Here is a 17,513-nt window from a genome sequence, read left to right as displayed (position 1 = left end):
GTCTCAGCTATTTTAACTCCAGCTCTGCTGTCATTTAAATACTTTGATATTCTCAGTGTTGGCAGCTGAATTTGTCTTGTTTAATAGTCTTTCCTCTTACAGTGCATCAATGAGATGCAATCCCATATGTGACTTCTCATACAGTGACTTCTCCATGATGATTGATTGAAGTAAAAAGAGACTGTAGCAAGCATAATGCTTCTTTTGTTTGGAACAACTATATCAGCTCAGCATTAAAAATATTTGGAGTATTTTGGGGTTTGGCTTACATTTTAAATGACTGTAGCAATTATGTGTGTCTATGCTGAATCATCATATCTTCTCTTTTGTCTTTAGCATTAATTCACCTTGATTATTTATCTCTCACATAAAAATAGATGTGGACAAAGATTTCTATCATATTAATTGAATAAATTGCTATAAGCCTTTATGGCTATTGGGGACTAACTTCCCAGGTATTAGAGAACAAATACTTCTAATAGTCTAGTGTCTAGATATGTAAATGCCTAGATATGTAAATGTCAGATATTTTTATTTAAAAAAAATAAACAAACTGAAGCACTTTTTTTTTTTTTTAAAAAATCAATACCGAGGACAATGTTAGACAAACTAGTATGAAAAAATCTCCAGATGAATGAGAGCTGATTGCAAGCATTAGTTCTAGAGCACAAGAATTTAAACAGGTCTGTAACTAACAGGGGAAAATGTGTTTTGTTAGTTTAGATGTGTTTTCTTTAAAATAAAAGAAAGGGAATACACAGTTGTAGCCTTGTTTCTGGAGGAGGCTTTAAATTTAGCTTTTGACCCTTTGATTTAAAAATAAAAATATCTGAAATTTTACTCCTAAGCCAGGAGGTAAGACTGGGTGCATAGAAAGGTGAACTACCGCATATAGTTTGGAAGGGAGCCTCCCTTGGCACAATCCCTCCCATGTTTTCGAGTTGGGGAACCAGACATCTGATTGCTAAAAAAAGTAATACATAAAACTAATTTTCTAGTAATTCAGGGTTTTAATTAACTGATAACTTTAGGAATGATATCGCCAGAAAGATAGAGTAACAAAGAAAGTTTCTATATTTTAGAAAGTAGTTCCACCTTTCCCCACCTGGTAAGTTCCTGAAGCTTTAGTAACACACTTTGACAGACCACTTAGTTGAATAGTGAAGCATTTGGAAAATGAAACAAAAAGTCAAAATACTTTAAAAGCTAAAGGGTTATTTTTCATTGACAACTGAGTGCCAGGCACTTCTGTGCACAAGATTCCTTCCAATACTAAGTCCTGTATCTAGTGTATGCTTGTTTAAAGCCAGAAGTAAATTTAAATGAGGGCAGGAACAGGATGGAAGGTAGAGGAATAAAGACACATAACATGTTATACAGTTCTGCAGACATACATTTAAACACTGCATTCAACAAGAGAGTGTTGGATGCAAAAGATGTAGGTAGAGTTTCACAATTATTTCAATCATAAATGCATGTTTTATGTTAGTCACTCTTATCTAGAATCTTAAATTTTACAAACTGAAAATTTCCATCCCTTTCAATGCATAATTTTTCTTCTTCTCTGCCTAAAGATGTTTGCCTTATTCTTCTAGTTCACATCTTGGGAGACAACTAAGGAACATTTGTTTCTGCTTTGATTCCACAGTTGGTCGCAATGGCACGAGCATTGCCACTTTGGACCCTGCGCCCCAAGTCCTTCAGTTTAAAGATATTTAAAAATATCCAATTCTAAAAGTCTTATTTACCTCTTTGTTAAAATTTGGGTCATTAAGGGAGGTAGATATTCAATTTACTTGGGAGCACAACATCAAACTTCTCCATTTCCTTTATCTGCTGGATGTCTCTGAACTAGCCAGGATCACTTATAATATAATTTAAGAAAATGGGAGGTTCATTTTCAAGCATGTCCTGGGTTCTGCATTTCCTGCCAACGGTGTGAGCAAGAGACAGAGCACTAGAACTCCTTCATGATATTTCTGTAAGATCCCATGTTAAGGATTATCTGTTTTTAATACTTGCTGTGTGAGAAAGAAATGCTGTGGTAGCTATCAGGCAGTCACATGCCATTAATTTTTTTTTTGATGATGAGTGCAAACTAAGCACAAGGAAATGGGTTATCTTGCCTGGCATGTTGTCATATGTTTGTGGCAGAACTTTTTGATAAAAAATATTCTGATTTATGTTTTTAATAATAAAACTGTACCTACTCTCACAAATCTTCATTGTGTGCTCTGACAAGGGCACTTAAATCCCTGATTCTATTATCGGTAAAGTAAAATGTGAAATCTCATTATCTACCATAATGGAGTGGTGCATGAAAATTACTTATAGTCTTTTTCTTTTTAAAATATACAGTTTTTTCAGTAAATTTTATATAAGCTGGAATAATAGAAGATCAGTGGGGTAACCAGCATACGCTGCATAACTTAAAAGCAGTGTACTGTGGAAAGAGTATAGCCTTGCTTGCCCTGGATTCCATGTGATTTGATATGTCCTGCTGGACTGAAGACAACTCCACACTGAGCCATTTCATATGACCCTGCACCCAGGGCGCAGCTTATTTGCAAATGGATTAACCTGTTTGCTAATGACAGAAGTTGTCTTTAGGCACGCAGTCACAGAGCAGAAGGACCAAGAGAAGAGAAAATAAAATCCTGTCTTGTAAAATATGTGAGACATGGCTCTATGGCTCTGACCTGTTCTAGGAAAAGTAAGCAAATATAGAAACTCTTGATAAGGAAATACAGATTTTCTTTGAGGCAAGACCTGCCAAAGCAATATGATAGTGACTGCTATCATTAGCTCTGAACAACAATTTCCTACCCTCTGGTTTTCAATTACTTGCAATTTTGCTGAAATTTGCACCTTCTTGGTTGAAACTTCATTATTCAGCTCTTCCTGAACATACTTTGCTTCTCGTGTTTGAATAGAAAACAGTCATTTCTTTGTAAGTTGTAGAAAACTGAGAAGGAAAATATAATCTGTAATTAAAAAAAAAAAAAAAAAAAAAGTGTTTTAAATGAAAGAAATTCCTGAATTTTGAAAGCTGACATTTCTTACAGAAGTTACCTTTACTGAAGGGAATAGGAAGGAGATTGGGTTTAATTTGGCCAATTTCAGCAGTTAAAAACTGATTTTTGAGATTCTACAATGGATTCCTCTTCTCTCTCCCATTATCTTGCAAAGTGCACAAACCAACAAATCTGATCTGTAAGTACATATGAGTACCACAAGTTTTAAGCTTGCCACTAAGCTACCCAAGTAATGGGGCCACAGCTGAAACGGGTTCGTTTGTCCTTGGAGTAACTGGAAGAAACTAGGTTGCTTTGAGAACTTATGCACAGCTAATGAAAGGCTTTTATTCTCCATGAAGAAGAATGCACAACTGTTCGTATCTTCACTTCTATGATCATAGATTCATAGAATACCAGGTTGGAAGGGACCTCAAGGTTCATCTGGTCCAACCTTTCTTGGCAAAAGCATGGTCTAGACAAGATGGCCCAGCACTGTCCAGCTGATTCTTAAAAGTGTTCAATGTTGAGGAATCCACCACTTCCCCAGGGAGATTTTTCTAGTGGCTGATTGTCCTCATTGTGAGATCTATGAGATCTTTTTATTTCTTATATACAGAAGTGTGTAATGCCTGAGTGATGTGTGATGCCTGAGAGGAGATGGTATCCCAATACTTGCACCCAAGCGAATGGATAAAATGTTGTTAGAAATTTACCTTAATTGAGTCCTGTCTTTTGCATCTTCTAAAATTGGCCTTTCGTGCTCACACTGCTTTTTTCTCTTTTTGTGTGTCTGTTGTACAGAACAGACATAGGATTTCAATAAAACCTTTTTTCACTTGGAAAAACTGCACTTCTTTAACTTTGAGTTATATGACAAACACTCATGTTGTTTGGCAACCATCTGATGTTGCATTGCTTCGAGACCATACAAGTATCCTCCTTAAGGATATAAGAGCTTGTAACAACCCATGAGCAATTCCCTTGGATACAGATGTGATTCCAAGCTGTGTACAACTGGAGAAAAGGCTTTGGAGAGTCTCCTCTCCTCATTTGAGTGCTCTACTGTGTGGTCTCCATGTTCAATTGCAGACCATTTATTTTTGTACAGTTTCTGTTGTTATTTTGGAAACATTTCAATTTGAGCTAAATTTTGAACCGTACTTCTAGTATGAGCTCAATTTTTACTTGCTGCCAAGCCCAAGCCAAATCTGCCTGATATTTCACCCTTTTTATCTGGCAGATAAACACTTGCCACAATGTTCTTCCTTCTATTCATGGAACCTGATTAGTGGGTGTCTGATTTTACCACTTGTGCTGCAGTGAAGCAAACTCTTACCAGCTGATAAGAATTTTACCTTTGATGGTAATCTCATCTAGAGTCTGAGCAGGTTAAACTATCATTAGCCTATTTTACAGCCTTTCTGGATCCATTATGGAGCCTTGTCCTAGTACAGAATCCATTTGGGTGGCATATAGTGGGATGGACATGGAGTTTACACCATGATGCTTTGATCATCCTTCAGAGCAGACTAGTCAAATTGGATTACTCTTGAATATGTCATGAACCATGCTATATATAACAGAACTTTTTTCAAAAAATTTTTGAGCAACATTACTAGACTTCTTGAAGAAATACTGCTATAATAGTACCTGCTTTTTTCTCTAAGGACTCCAAGATTCTCTGAGTTCATTGATTTTGGGATATAATTTTACCTTCAGGCTTTGCAGTGCTAGTGGTCTATCAGTTAGCTATCACCCAAACCAGGTTTAATACACCCTTCAAACCATTGTAGAACAAAATCAGTCTAACTTGAAAGCTGTTCTGCTGAAATATTCCTATGGTACTTTTGCTTCATTGTCCTTCTTGAAGTAATCTTTGAGACAATTAGTGTCTTAGTTCAGCATCTGGATTCCCTCCAACTCAAGAAAGAAGGGAGGATTTCTGAGGATAATAACAGAATGTAAACTACATGGTTAGAAAGATTGTTTTCCTGCTGTCTTGTTCCTATCACTAAACAGTTTTTTCCTACAGATACTACTTATACTTTGCAGCATAGTTTGAGTGGAACATCCGCTGATATATGGTTTGGATTAAAATTCCCATGATCCTTATCCTGCAATGTTCCAATATTTTCAGCTTTTATACCAGTTTAATCTGTTCCATTCTTACTGGTTTTGATCAAGCTGATGGAAAATCAGACTTAGAATATATTTGGATACAGTATATGGATTTGGATACAGTGTCTAGATAGCTTTGTCAAAATTTTACTAAATTACTCTTGACAAAGCTTCTTCAGTAGCATCCAGAAATTACTTTTGAAAATTGTCACCACATAGCCTTAATACTTCTTTCCAAGTTGGTTGATTCTATGTGTCTGCCAGCAGAAGACACACAAAAGCTCCATATTTGCAAATGTACCAAGTTGTATGAATCATCTGGGTAGCACACCTCTAAAAAGATCATGGCTAATAACAAAGAAAATATACTCTTTACAGAATAGCTGCATAAGGAGTGAAAACGCCCTAATTAAAACACTGTTACTATTATCCACTTCATCATTTAGAATTGATTAGATGCCCAGTCATTTTTTATCAGTGGGCTATCTCCAAAAAGATGATTTTTACAGACTTTTTAGAGGCCACACTTTAGGTGAACCTTCCATGCCTGGTTCCAAGTTTTTGATCTGTTGGTCAGTGGATCAAACCTGGAATATTTCACAGGCTATTTCAGAAAACCTTGACCATTTCCCTGTAGTCTACAGAGCTTTCAGGTACAAGAGCTGAACACAGCATTCAGGATCCACATCAAAATGTGCTTTTAGACTCACGGTGTCTTGTGAGATATGAGTCTCCATGATTTTTCAGGGGGGGCTACAAAATGCCTTAAAAAATCAAAGAAAGTCTGCAGCCCCAGTACACTTACCCAACAGTGTATATGTGATGGTGTGGTTTGGTGTGTCTAGGGCAGCAACGTGTATAAGCTTCTTTAGTGCTTCATCTTGATCTTCTGGCCTGTCCTTCATGAAAGACAATATGACAAAACGTGATGCTTTATTGTGGTTCCTCTCAGGGCAATGTCTACATCTTTGCTCTGTTCTGAAGCTCTACCCACCCACACCTGACTTTGCACCGCATTAGTCTATAGTTAGAAATGCCACACTTGGAGTGAATTATATAACTGGTAGAAGTAGTGCCTTCCCTGGAGGATATTAAACATCTTACAACACTTGTAGGGAAGAATAAGTACTAACCCTGCTGCTGAGACCAAAGCTGCTGCTTAAAAAAGTTGTTTGTTAATGTCAAGAGCTCTGCATGCCCTGCCACCATCCTGGACAGGGCACGTTTTCCGCAGGTAGGCAGTGACATGAGGTCAGGGGCAGGGGAGACAGGGACTGTTTGTGAGCTGTCTCACATGTGTATGTGTGTGCATACATATGTGCATCTAGTTAAATTAACTGATGAAAGTTGTCTCATTCCTCATGCAAGTTTAAATGCACGGTCTTTATTTACACTGTTGCTTCAGTCTCAACTTCTGCGGAGGGTGAAAGGTTGACCAGAAGTGCTCACCATAATTTGTGATTGCTGCATAGCTGCACCAGTGTCATTATCTAGTGCTTTTTTCAGAGTACCTCAAATATTTTTGTATCATGGAGTGAAATCTCAACGTGGTTTTCACCTCATTCTCCAGTCTTTGACTCCACATTCTTTTGTCAGAATTAAAACCCTGAAACATTGTGCTGGGTTTGGTTCTGAAGTGCTTTGTGTCTTTGTGTGAACAGCTGAGCTTACCTTTTTACTATGTAACTGCCAATATCTTGTTCCCATGGGAGGCTGGTGAAACATCAAGTGATAGCATGATGTTTATTTTGGCTGATACTATCCAGGAAGTATATAGTTAGTCACTCACTCCACTAAAATGTTGGTGAGGGAGGTGTTAGAAAATGTATGAGGAAGTTGAAAGTTTGTCTTGAGTTTTTGTGAGGATCCTGAAAAGGAGAGCATCTGCTGCCCTGGGCCTGGGGCAGAGCAGAGACCCTCTTTCCAGCACAGTGCTGCCAGGGAGCTGGGCAGGGGCAGAGGTCCTGCCTGTTCATAACCAACCTTGGCTCTTTCCTCCATGATCAAAGTAATTAAGGTGAGAAAAGGAACCAAAAGAAACTAAAACATGACCACAACCATAGAAATCCCTCTCTGTACAAAGTCTTGTGGTAAGTTTAAAAAGGTACAGCCGATTTTAGCAACAGAAAGGTATCTGGGGAGAATGCATGTTTTGATGCAAATTTCTGCAGGAAACTCTAGATGGGATTTGGCATTCATTTTTAAATGTAAGTATCTGCAATGGGTACATAGGGTGGTTTTGCTTTATTTACAAAGTATTTATTTCTTTGAACAAAAATGCACCTGAAACCCTGACAGAGTTGTGTTTCTCCAATAATGACAAAGTAGGCCCCTTGTTTCCAAGGGCTCTTGACTCAACCAGATTAGCAAATTAATGTTGTAGAGTCCTCAGAGTGACCTTTTCCTGTGAAATTAACCCATTCTGATGAATCATCAGTGCCCATGTTTGACAGATGTCAGTAACTGGCAAGAACATCACCACGCTGATAATGGAAAGCTGACCACATAATGAGTGCGTTCACCAACCTGTAAAAGGAACAGCTTTCTCTTTGAGGGACGTAATTTCTTTTGGCTGCCTAGGAGCTGTGGTGATTTTCCTTAAAAAAAAAAAAAAAAAAAAAAAAAAAAAAAAAAAAAACCAAGGTGGGGGGGAGGATGAAAGAAGCCTAAGAATATAAGTACTTTTATTTTTTTAACTGTTTCACCAATGAGGCAAATAATTATTTATTGAGATGTAATACAGCCTGTAATGAGGGTATTGATTTTACATGGGATGCTGAATGTATCATTAATTGGAGCTGGGTACTGAAGTTGCTGCCTCTCGAGCCTTCTGAGATACTGGTTGCCTGATCTGGCACTGATCCATAGCCCTACATCCTGCCACCATATGTGGCCCTCCCCCTATGGATACCAATACCTTCCTCTCCCTCTTCCCCCATCTCCCACCCCTCCTCCATTTCAGCTACTGCCTCTGTCAGTCAGAAGAGAACTAATCTGAAAACAACATAGGGAACAGTGTGAACAACCACCACAAGAGTCACTTATACAAATGGATTTGTAAAACTCAATTGTTCTAAGCCTGTCCAAGCCAGGACTACAATTTGAATTAAACATAAGGTGACTCTTTCACTGAATCAATAAGTGCAAATAACATAGCTTGCAACCATGTTTTATGTCCCAGACAAAAATGGTTCTTAACAGCTTTCTGAAGGCTATGCTTCAGCCACCTGCTGCTAAAGTTGTTTGCTTTTTCCTAGAAAATTTGATCTTCTACAGCATTAAACTAGACAAGTATGCAGTCAGCATGCTTGTGCATACTTGGGGCTGGATGTTTCGTAGATGTTTGAGAGTCATATTTTTTAATGAACATGATGACTTTCTCCAAAATTCCTTTTAGCAAGTATAAATGTCAGGGATGGAGGGTAGAGAGATGGAACTGTGAGAATTTTTCTCTAATCCTCACTCAACTTTAGCTGGGTTTTGAAGACAAAGGCAATCCTCCCTGTTATTGAGAAATATCAGTTCGCTGCTTTGCTATGAACCTCTTTGATTTTCTAAAACTAGTTTTCACTGCAAGGTTCTGTTCTCTTGCTATTCTTTTCTGGTGCATGTGCTCTGGTATTTGGGTTGCTGCAGAAAATTAAAGCATGTATTTTGCAGTGTTTATTTTAATTTTGAAAATACACTGAAGCACACTGTAATACCCATTGATTTTTGCAGCTGGAATATGAATGAATTATAGTCCCAACATGAGAGTGATTGAAATGCAGACACTGAAAACAGCTGTTTACAGTGAAATCCCATTTCTGGATTAGTTTGTTCTGAGCATAGAAGAGTCCCCTGGAAAAGTAGATAACCACTGCTTTTACTTTTCTTTAGACTATTCTCCTTCCTAGGGGTAAAAATTCTAGACAAATGTTCCACATTTGCTATTTCCACAACATTCTTCCAGTAAAGCTAACTAAGATGAAAATTTCCTCTGCTAGGAGCTTTTATCTTTTCTGCTATTATCCTCTCCAGACCACCAAGTAGTGTGTTACTTCATGTCTTTTCCTTGGTGTCCTACAGCAGCAAAATTGTTAGGTACCAACAGTGAGAAGTGAAAGCCCCCAGTACTAGAGATCATTAGAATTTTATGGGATTTGCTTTCTGTTCCAATACTCCCATATATTAGAAACCACTACCACTTTTCAGTCTATTTCTCTGCACACTTCATCAATACTTAAGTAACTAACAGGTAAATGAGAGAGGAGCAGAATTTCAGATCCTTTATTTTGAAATGCTCTTTCTGAGTCTGACATGCAGGATGAGGAAGAGAAAATTCATATGAATTGGCATTCTTTTTGGATGCCAATTTACACCAGATGAGGATCTTGGGTACTATATAGTTTCTGATTTTTAAGTTTGTGTCTTAGAGAACCTCTGCAGCTATGCACTAAAGCTGTTGTATGGACAGCAGGCAAACTGCATATATTAACATGTTGTTGTTGTTAAATCTAAACCATTTTTTTCTGCAGAAGTGCTTAAGGGGAAAGAAAACATCCAAAACCTAGTCCAAATTGAGTCTTTATGACACAACAAAAATAAAAAGTAAAAGCCAGACAAACTGAACATGTTTTTTATTGTTATTAAAAAGAATATGGATCTGGACTGACAGCTTGTAAACTAAGATGCAACTTGATCTGATTTCAAATGGCCAAAATGCTGTACTATCCTCAAACCCATGGAAATCGTGATGTTTTGTTAAATGTTTCAATACTCAGGGGCTTGATTTGTCTTCTTAGTAAAAGGATACTATGCCTCAGAAAAAAGTTTTGTATTTTCATGTGGTTATCCTTTGAATTAACTATTAAAAGCAAAAGAAAACAAGCTGTATCTCAGCAGCCATGCAGAGATACTTGCTCAGGTGATCTAACCATATGTTACCCCTCATCCTCACCACTGTTTCCTCCTTTTTAACCTGATAGCCCAGTCACTCTGACCTTCCCCCCATTTGCTCTTCTACCCTATTTGCTCTTTTATGCCCATCTCTCTTTCTCTACAACCTTTGATGTGGTTAACTGAGGACTTATTTAGGTATTCTGAAGAGGTGCAGTTTATCAGAGGTGCAGCAGTCTTCTTTTTAAACAATAGCCTTTTCACAAACATCCCTTCTGCCCTAGCTACTAGTGGTTTAATCAACAATAAGGGAAATAAAACTTTTTATTTACACTGGACTGGCACGTTCTTGAGTATAATGAGACAGACTTTGGCAGGTGCAACCTTACAGATAATTTGTAAAAGCCCAGTGGACATTTATTACTCCCCTACCATTAATTACATGTGTTCAGAAAATACGTGTTAATAGAGGTGGACACATATATACATGTGCTTGTAAAACTAAATGAACAAGACACAAAACAAAACTGACAGGATGATTCAATAGGGGAAGAATAACCAAAGGAAAGAGGGCTGGTTATTTATACATAAAAACCCCACATCAATATGATATTTGGGTTGCTCTGGCAGTGGAGTGAGCCAGGAGCTGCTATTACTTCTCAGCAAATGATACCAGGCATCTCTGTTGGTTCCCAAGCCTACAACTCCGTGTACAGACATTAGACAGGAGGTACTTAAGTAACAAGTACCACCAAGTGAGTGAATAACTGTAGAGTATAACCAAGTGCTTAATTTTTGACAGAAAAGCAACTTCTCCTTAACCAACATGTCTGTCATTTCAGATATAAACACTCTATTGCATAAATATTATACTTTCGCTCCCTAAATGATGTTTTGCAAGTATTCTTTAGCAGCCCCTAAACTAAATTGTTTATAAATGTGGCAGTGGAAAAGCTGCATCCATTAACTTTATCTGGAAAATAAAAAGAACCCTGCTGTTAGTTACGGAAGTAAAAAATAGCTGACAGTCATTTCTTGGCTCTTGGTGGGTTTAGTGAGCTATTCGCTGTGATAGAGGGGACTATGTAACCACAAAACTGCTGGAAACTAAAAATAACTCAATAAATAGGTAATATAAAATCACCCATGTTCAACCAAATGAACATGGATGCATTTAGCTACAGCTAACATGTAACATTGATTCACTGAAAGAACACCTGGGGGAGAAATCCACAATCTAGCATGAAAAATGTAGATGCTCACTCAACAGCCACCCAGTTCATTACCCGGGTGCTTGTTCCCTCAAGAAATGTCAATGTATTTTAGCTAGGTGCAGGTGTAATAGATGTCATAAATTTAGATGTAAAACTGTTGGGTGAAAGTTACAATTTTCAATGTGATGTTGGTCCAGTCTTAATACATGTATGTAAATGAATTTATAGAAACTACAGTATTTTAATGTGATTTGTTTGTAGTGGACCCTTTGCTTCTCTTTGTCATCCTCCTCTTCCTTTAAGAATTTTTTCTTTGATTTCAACAGAATCAGGCTCAGGCCCAGCTTTTGCTTCATTTCTAACTGCTTTGTTTGGGGAATTTGCATACTATTTCAAAACAATTCTTATGTTTCACCCCAGGACTTCAGCTGACATTCTTCCCATGCACACAAATGTACCACTCTCAGGTGGTGACAGGAAGGAGAGCAAGGACAGAAGGACTGTAAAGTTGAAATGGCAAGAGAGGGCAAACTGTAGATACTACTGTAGAAAGTAAAGGTGGGGGCAAAACCAATCCTTAATATGTGAACACTCAGAACTAAAATTCAGATTGGAAACCAAATGATTCATATGTATTTGCTGGGAGGGGAGGGAGGTAGTATGCTGTGAATCACATATTATATAATTTTGAAGCTGAACTTGAACACATTTGGAAGATAATCATAATCTTCCTTAAAGCACAGGTCATGTTAACAAAAATTAATTTTTCTCTTACTTTTAATGTTTTACTGGCTTTGAAGCTATGAAGAATGGGTAGTGGGGACAAGAGAGATGAAAATCTCTTTTATATCTAATTTAGAGTTAGAATTGGTTGATATTTTTTGTGTGAAACTTTGCTTCATTATTGCTTCAAAAGTTCCACAGGTACCAAAGGAATCCTTCTAAAATCGAGTACCCAAAGTGACACACATTTGGGTCTGATTTTAAAATAGGTTCTGCTTTACAATCCTAAATCACACTTTAAACAACAAAGCAAATGATGGGTGTCTTGAGCTGCTTTGTGTTGGAAATAACAGTATGGATTTAACTTGCCTCATGAGGGAGAGAAGACTGCGTGTGAGAGTTCCTTTTTGGGGTTCCGGTGGCAAATGCCAAGGTAATGGGCTGCCTGATCTTTAACAATAACAGATAACCTGTTTTCACGGTGGGCAGTTTGTGAATTCAGTCAGATGAGTGTCCAATGTTTGTGCTCAAAACTGTGTTCAGAACTTATTGTTCAAAGGAAGAGTTAAGACAAAACTAGGATAAATTTTACTCTTCAGCTCTTGCATGATGAAAGATTTCTAACATAAAAGTTCAGAGCAGTCGAAGATCAGGAAGACTGCTGCAAAGGTTGTCACATTCCAAACCAGTTACATCACCAAGATCATGAGCAGAAGGGATATAATACAGAATTACCCTAGTTGTGAACTGATCTTGCCTGCAAAAGATAAAGGACTTGTCAGGAGTCCTGTCTGTGTCTTTTCTCTTTTGAATGTTGTTGGAGGCTGTTTCAGACACAAGAGCGCCTAACTGGTTTTGCCCAAAAAATAAATTAGAGATGTGAACTCTTTCCTTGATGCCATCCATCAGGATACAGCTCTGTGGTTCAGTGCAGGCAGTTGTTAGTTGTGTCCACTTCGACCTTAAGTTAAATAGCTTCCAGACCTGCTCTGACTCACACTCTGACAGCTTGGAGCACAGACAGTGCTTGTGTGTGACTCCCTGTGCTGCTCTCAGTGGACATACCCTCCGACCTGAAAGATACTTCAGATGGCAAAAACATGAAACAAATTGCTGCTCATCAGAGCACATAGGAATAGCAAGTAGGCACCATCCCAAAAGCATGTAAATGATGGAGAGTCACTTAATGTCATATGGCAGAACTCCAGTTGGGTGGGATCCTCTTACATAGGGAGCAAGACAAGATTTCAGGCAATTTGTGCCCAGAGTTTGGTTTCCCTTGCTTTCCTGGCATGCATCCTTTTTGTTCTCCTCAGCCCTCTACTTTCAAAGAGAACAAAAGCCCCAGTGTGGTTTTACTGTTGTCTGTTGGCTTTTCAGGAACCCTTCTTCTCTCAGTTGTATAGATGAGCCAGTCAAAGAGCAAAAATGTCACCACATGGTTTTAATGACTGACAGAGGCATTTCAGTAATGAACCCCAAATGCTCAGGTACATTAGCTGGTAAAAAACTGCATGGCTGATCTCACCAAGCATCTATATGGCAATATTTGAATGGCAGTTCAGTTCATACATATCACATCATCTTCCTGTGGGCTACCCACAGGCAGGAGAAGGTGCCAAATTCAAGGAGTAGTCTTCAGTAAATAATTTATTCTTCTGTCGAAGCTTTTCTTCTCCATCCATTTTCCTCCTAGTTTCTGCTCAGCACTTCTGGGTAGGCTGTTTTCCAAGAGGACTTTGTTGGTTGCCATAAGCTGCTGTTGAGGAATAAAGTTCAGTCACAGTCTCCAATGTAATGTAGAAAGGGAAAGCATTAATTAAAAAAAGAGGCAACCTAATACTTACAGCCCTGTGAACAGACCCTGGGCAGCACAGAGCTGATTTTTCTGGTTCATTTCTCCTTCATACTTGGGTATTTATGCTGAGTCAGGTAGATGAAACTATGCCTAAAGCGACACTCTTTAACTGCTTTTATATATATATATATATATGCTGAACACATGTCCCCTATCTCTCCCATTGCATTTAAAACAGTACAAGTGTCTGTCTCTCTATCTGAAGAAATGGACTGAAATCCATAGATATTTAACAACAGCTCTTTAGTGGGAGGTAATAATTGGCTAAATAGAGGTGCCTTTAGGGTATTTGGTGGCTTTAAAGTAGTACATTTCAATCTGGTTCCACTTGTTTTTTTAATAACAGCTTTCAGGCATTAAACCAACAGGACATGCTCTGATCCAATATAGTGATCTTCATCATCCATATAACAAGGAAGTGGCCAGTGGTTTATATTCCAAAGGGAAATGCAAGAAACAGTCATGGACAACTTAGAAACAACTTCTTCATTAGGAAATTCTTTCCTAACATTGGACATTTTAGTGGTTAGGTGATGTCCTGTGATATACATGCTTGTACCTCCTCATTAGAGATGCTAATGCATTTGCAAAAGGGTCTCATTGTCCACAGAATCATGTATAGCTTAAAAAAAGTCCCAACCAGTCATTTGCCTCGATGATTGTTTTTCAGCAATCAGTTCTTCACTTAAGAGATCAAGTAGCTGCATTGCTTTCAGTTTCACTGTCAGGTTTTTTTGTCTAGGAAAATGTTTACCTGATTTAATTTTTGTAAGCCATTACTCATCACACATTACTTTATTACAGTTGTTCTTTTTAAATAAGCCATCTTTGTTCTCCTCCTACAAAAGTTTTTTCAAGCCTTTCTTACCCATGTCCCCACCTCTGAAGTACTTTTTCTGAAGAATTTTCTTGACATAGAGGGTCACCACTGTGCACAGAAAGGTGGGATTTCTGTTTATCATTCATTTTTCATGATGTCTGGATCATCTTCCAGAATCACCACCATTCATTTAGAAGTCAACAATGTACACAAGTAGGTCAAATGCTTTGTCACAATTTACATTACCTTGCATGTCATGTGTTGTTGTGCTCTCAGTTCACCCAGCTTTATTGCATCCCACTGGAGTGCCATACAGCCTCTCTAGTCTTAATTATCTCATATAACTCTGTGGCATCTGCAGTTTTTTGCCACCTTGCAACTCATTTTTAGATCTCACATGGATAATATGAACAAACCTACCTCACTGTGGGGCTTTGGGGCAGCCACTGACAACTTCTGACACATTTTAATTTGACCATTATTCCTCCTCTTTAATTTCCATCTCGCAGACAGTTTCTACCCAGTGACGGGACTTTAGCTCTGGTTTTGTGTTTCCCACTGTACGTATAAGCCATAGAGATGTATTAATTCCTTTAATGCCTTCCTATCTGGCAGTTAATTTTCTCTTGTTATATTAGCTATGGATACAGGGCTACCCATGGCTGTTCCTGACTCCTGCAAGGCATTAGGTTTGGCCTCTTTCCCAAGGCAAATCCTTCTCCCAAATTCCTAGGTCCCTCTAGAAGGATCATGAGCTACACAGAGTAAAATCAAACAATAGCAAGAGGCTGCCCTTCCCAGCAAGGGAGGAAGACTTCCCTTCAGAGCATCTCGAAATCCACTGAACCAAGTGGTGCTATCTGAGGTAGTCTCATCACTTAAGGGAGTGCGGTAACATTGCAGTAATATCACCACACAAATAGAGATGTCTCATGGATTGAAACTCTCTCTAAATAAGGGCCATTCATAATTCATTGCTGGCTGGTCTAACAGTAGTGGTCATTATGATGAAGCAGTTTGGGGAAAATCGGAATCATAGGAAGCTGTAGCGACTTGATAAATATTAACAAGTTAGTATCACACAGGGCATAAATCATCTTACACACTTCTATCTGCTCTAAAACATTGCCTGTGCCTGCCCTTGGATTTAGCGGCACGGGTATCTGCACGAGTCTTAAAGTTTGCTTCTAATTCAGGCTGGCAAGGGTGATGGAAAGCACTCACCAGAGGGCAGAGTCTGGTTCTTGAACTGTAGTTATTACTTAGCATATACTTAATTAATACTTAGTGTTCCTTGAATGATAATGAGTTTTTAACACTTAAAAACACCCACTGCTCAGGAGCTCTCTGGATCAAGGTTGTACTGTCTTACAGCTAGAGGATTCTTCATTGTAGAAGCAATTTTTGACCAGTTTTGCTTTCACACTCTGTCCCTAGCAGAGCACTGAGGCTGTAAACAGTGCAGAAAACAAGATCTCCAAGACCTCTAACTGGAAATATTGCTTTCCTTCATTCACCCTTCCCCATTGGAATTAAAAAAAAAAAAAAAAAAAAAAAAAATTACATCGATTACATTCATTTCTGCTGATGTAAGTATTTGCAAATCCATATATTTGTGAAACTTGAATTTTAGGCCTAAAATGATCTGACATGTCTTTTTAAGGAGCTTGCCCAAGGCCACGCAGTGGCTCTGTGTCAGTCAGGATTAGAACTCAGGAATTGTTGCCTTTCAGTCCTTTAGACCAAGCTGCCTCTCACACTGCCATCAGAGCTCTCCAGACCAGATCAGTCTGGTTGGTTTCTACATGGACTTGATCTTTAAAAACATGTGTAGCCTAGCTGCCTGAGAAACCAGAATAATACTTTTCTGTACCAACAGAGGGCAGAACCCTTTTTTTTTTTTCTTTTTTTTTTTCCTTTTTTTTTTTTGTGTGATGGAATAAAGTCATACCTGTGCCATACACTTTACAAAAAAAGCCCTGAGGCACTTAAAGCTTCAGGGTTGCTGGTCCACCATGGGTACTTATCACTTCATCTTTACATTTGGACAGGATTGCCTTTTGCCATTTGGCCAACTCCAGAAATTATGTAGGTAGCATTCACAGTACCAAGAAATATGCACAAGCTCAGGATAAAAGATTGTGAACTTAATTAAACCTTTAACATTGTTTCTTCATTATAATTTCAGGCATTCCTGGTCCACAGAACTTATTTTCTAGAGATGATATTCTGTCCTTTCTCCTGGTCTCAAGGACTGTGCAATCCAGGTGGTGTTCCTGGCTGTATCATGCTGCTTAAAGAGCAGTGGAAATCTGTTTCCAGTCAGGGTCCAGCTCCAGAATCTGGCTCCTTCCTCTTCCTTCCCCACTTAGTCCAGTTTCTCCTATGCTCCAGGACAGAACACGAGGCATATAGCTTGTCGGCCTGCCCCAGGACTCATTGACTGTCTGCCTGGTATGTCGGGTGCAGGCTGCAAAAGAGGGGCTTTGCAGCTCTGCTGCAGCTGGCAATGCAAACACACACACACACACACACCCCAAAACCCTGTGCTGGCAGGAATACTGATGCCATGCTGCCTTGTGCTGTGGTCGGGCCGTGCATCTATCCCAGTCCAAGCACAGGCTTCTCTTATTCTGCCATCCAAGGGATGAGTTTTGGGGGTCAACCCATGCAGAGAGATTTGGGATGGTGATGGCATGGCAAACAAAGATCAGAGTTTTTTCACAGTAGTTCTGGGGAAAAAAAAAAAATATTTGGAGCATGAAGAGAGGAGCCTTAGCAGGACAGAGGTTTTGAAACCACTAGCTGAAGGTCTGACACTAAGACAATTAACAGAGCAAGATAGATTATGTAGACTTCTCTGGATCTGCTGGGAAAATTCTGCT

This window comes from Tyto alba, unplaced genomic scaffold (genome assembly GCF_018691265.1).
Source record: "Tyto alba isolate M040663 unplaced genomic scaffold, T.alba_DEE_v4.0 Super-Scaffold_48, whole genome shotgun sequence".
NCBI classification, from domain to species: Eukaryota; Metazoa; Chordata; class Aves; order Strigiformes; family Tytonidae; genus Tyto; species Tyto alba.
The sequence above is the reverse complement of the archived record's forward strand: the minus strand, read 5'-3'. Positions refer to the sequence as shown.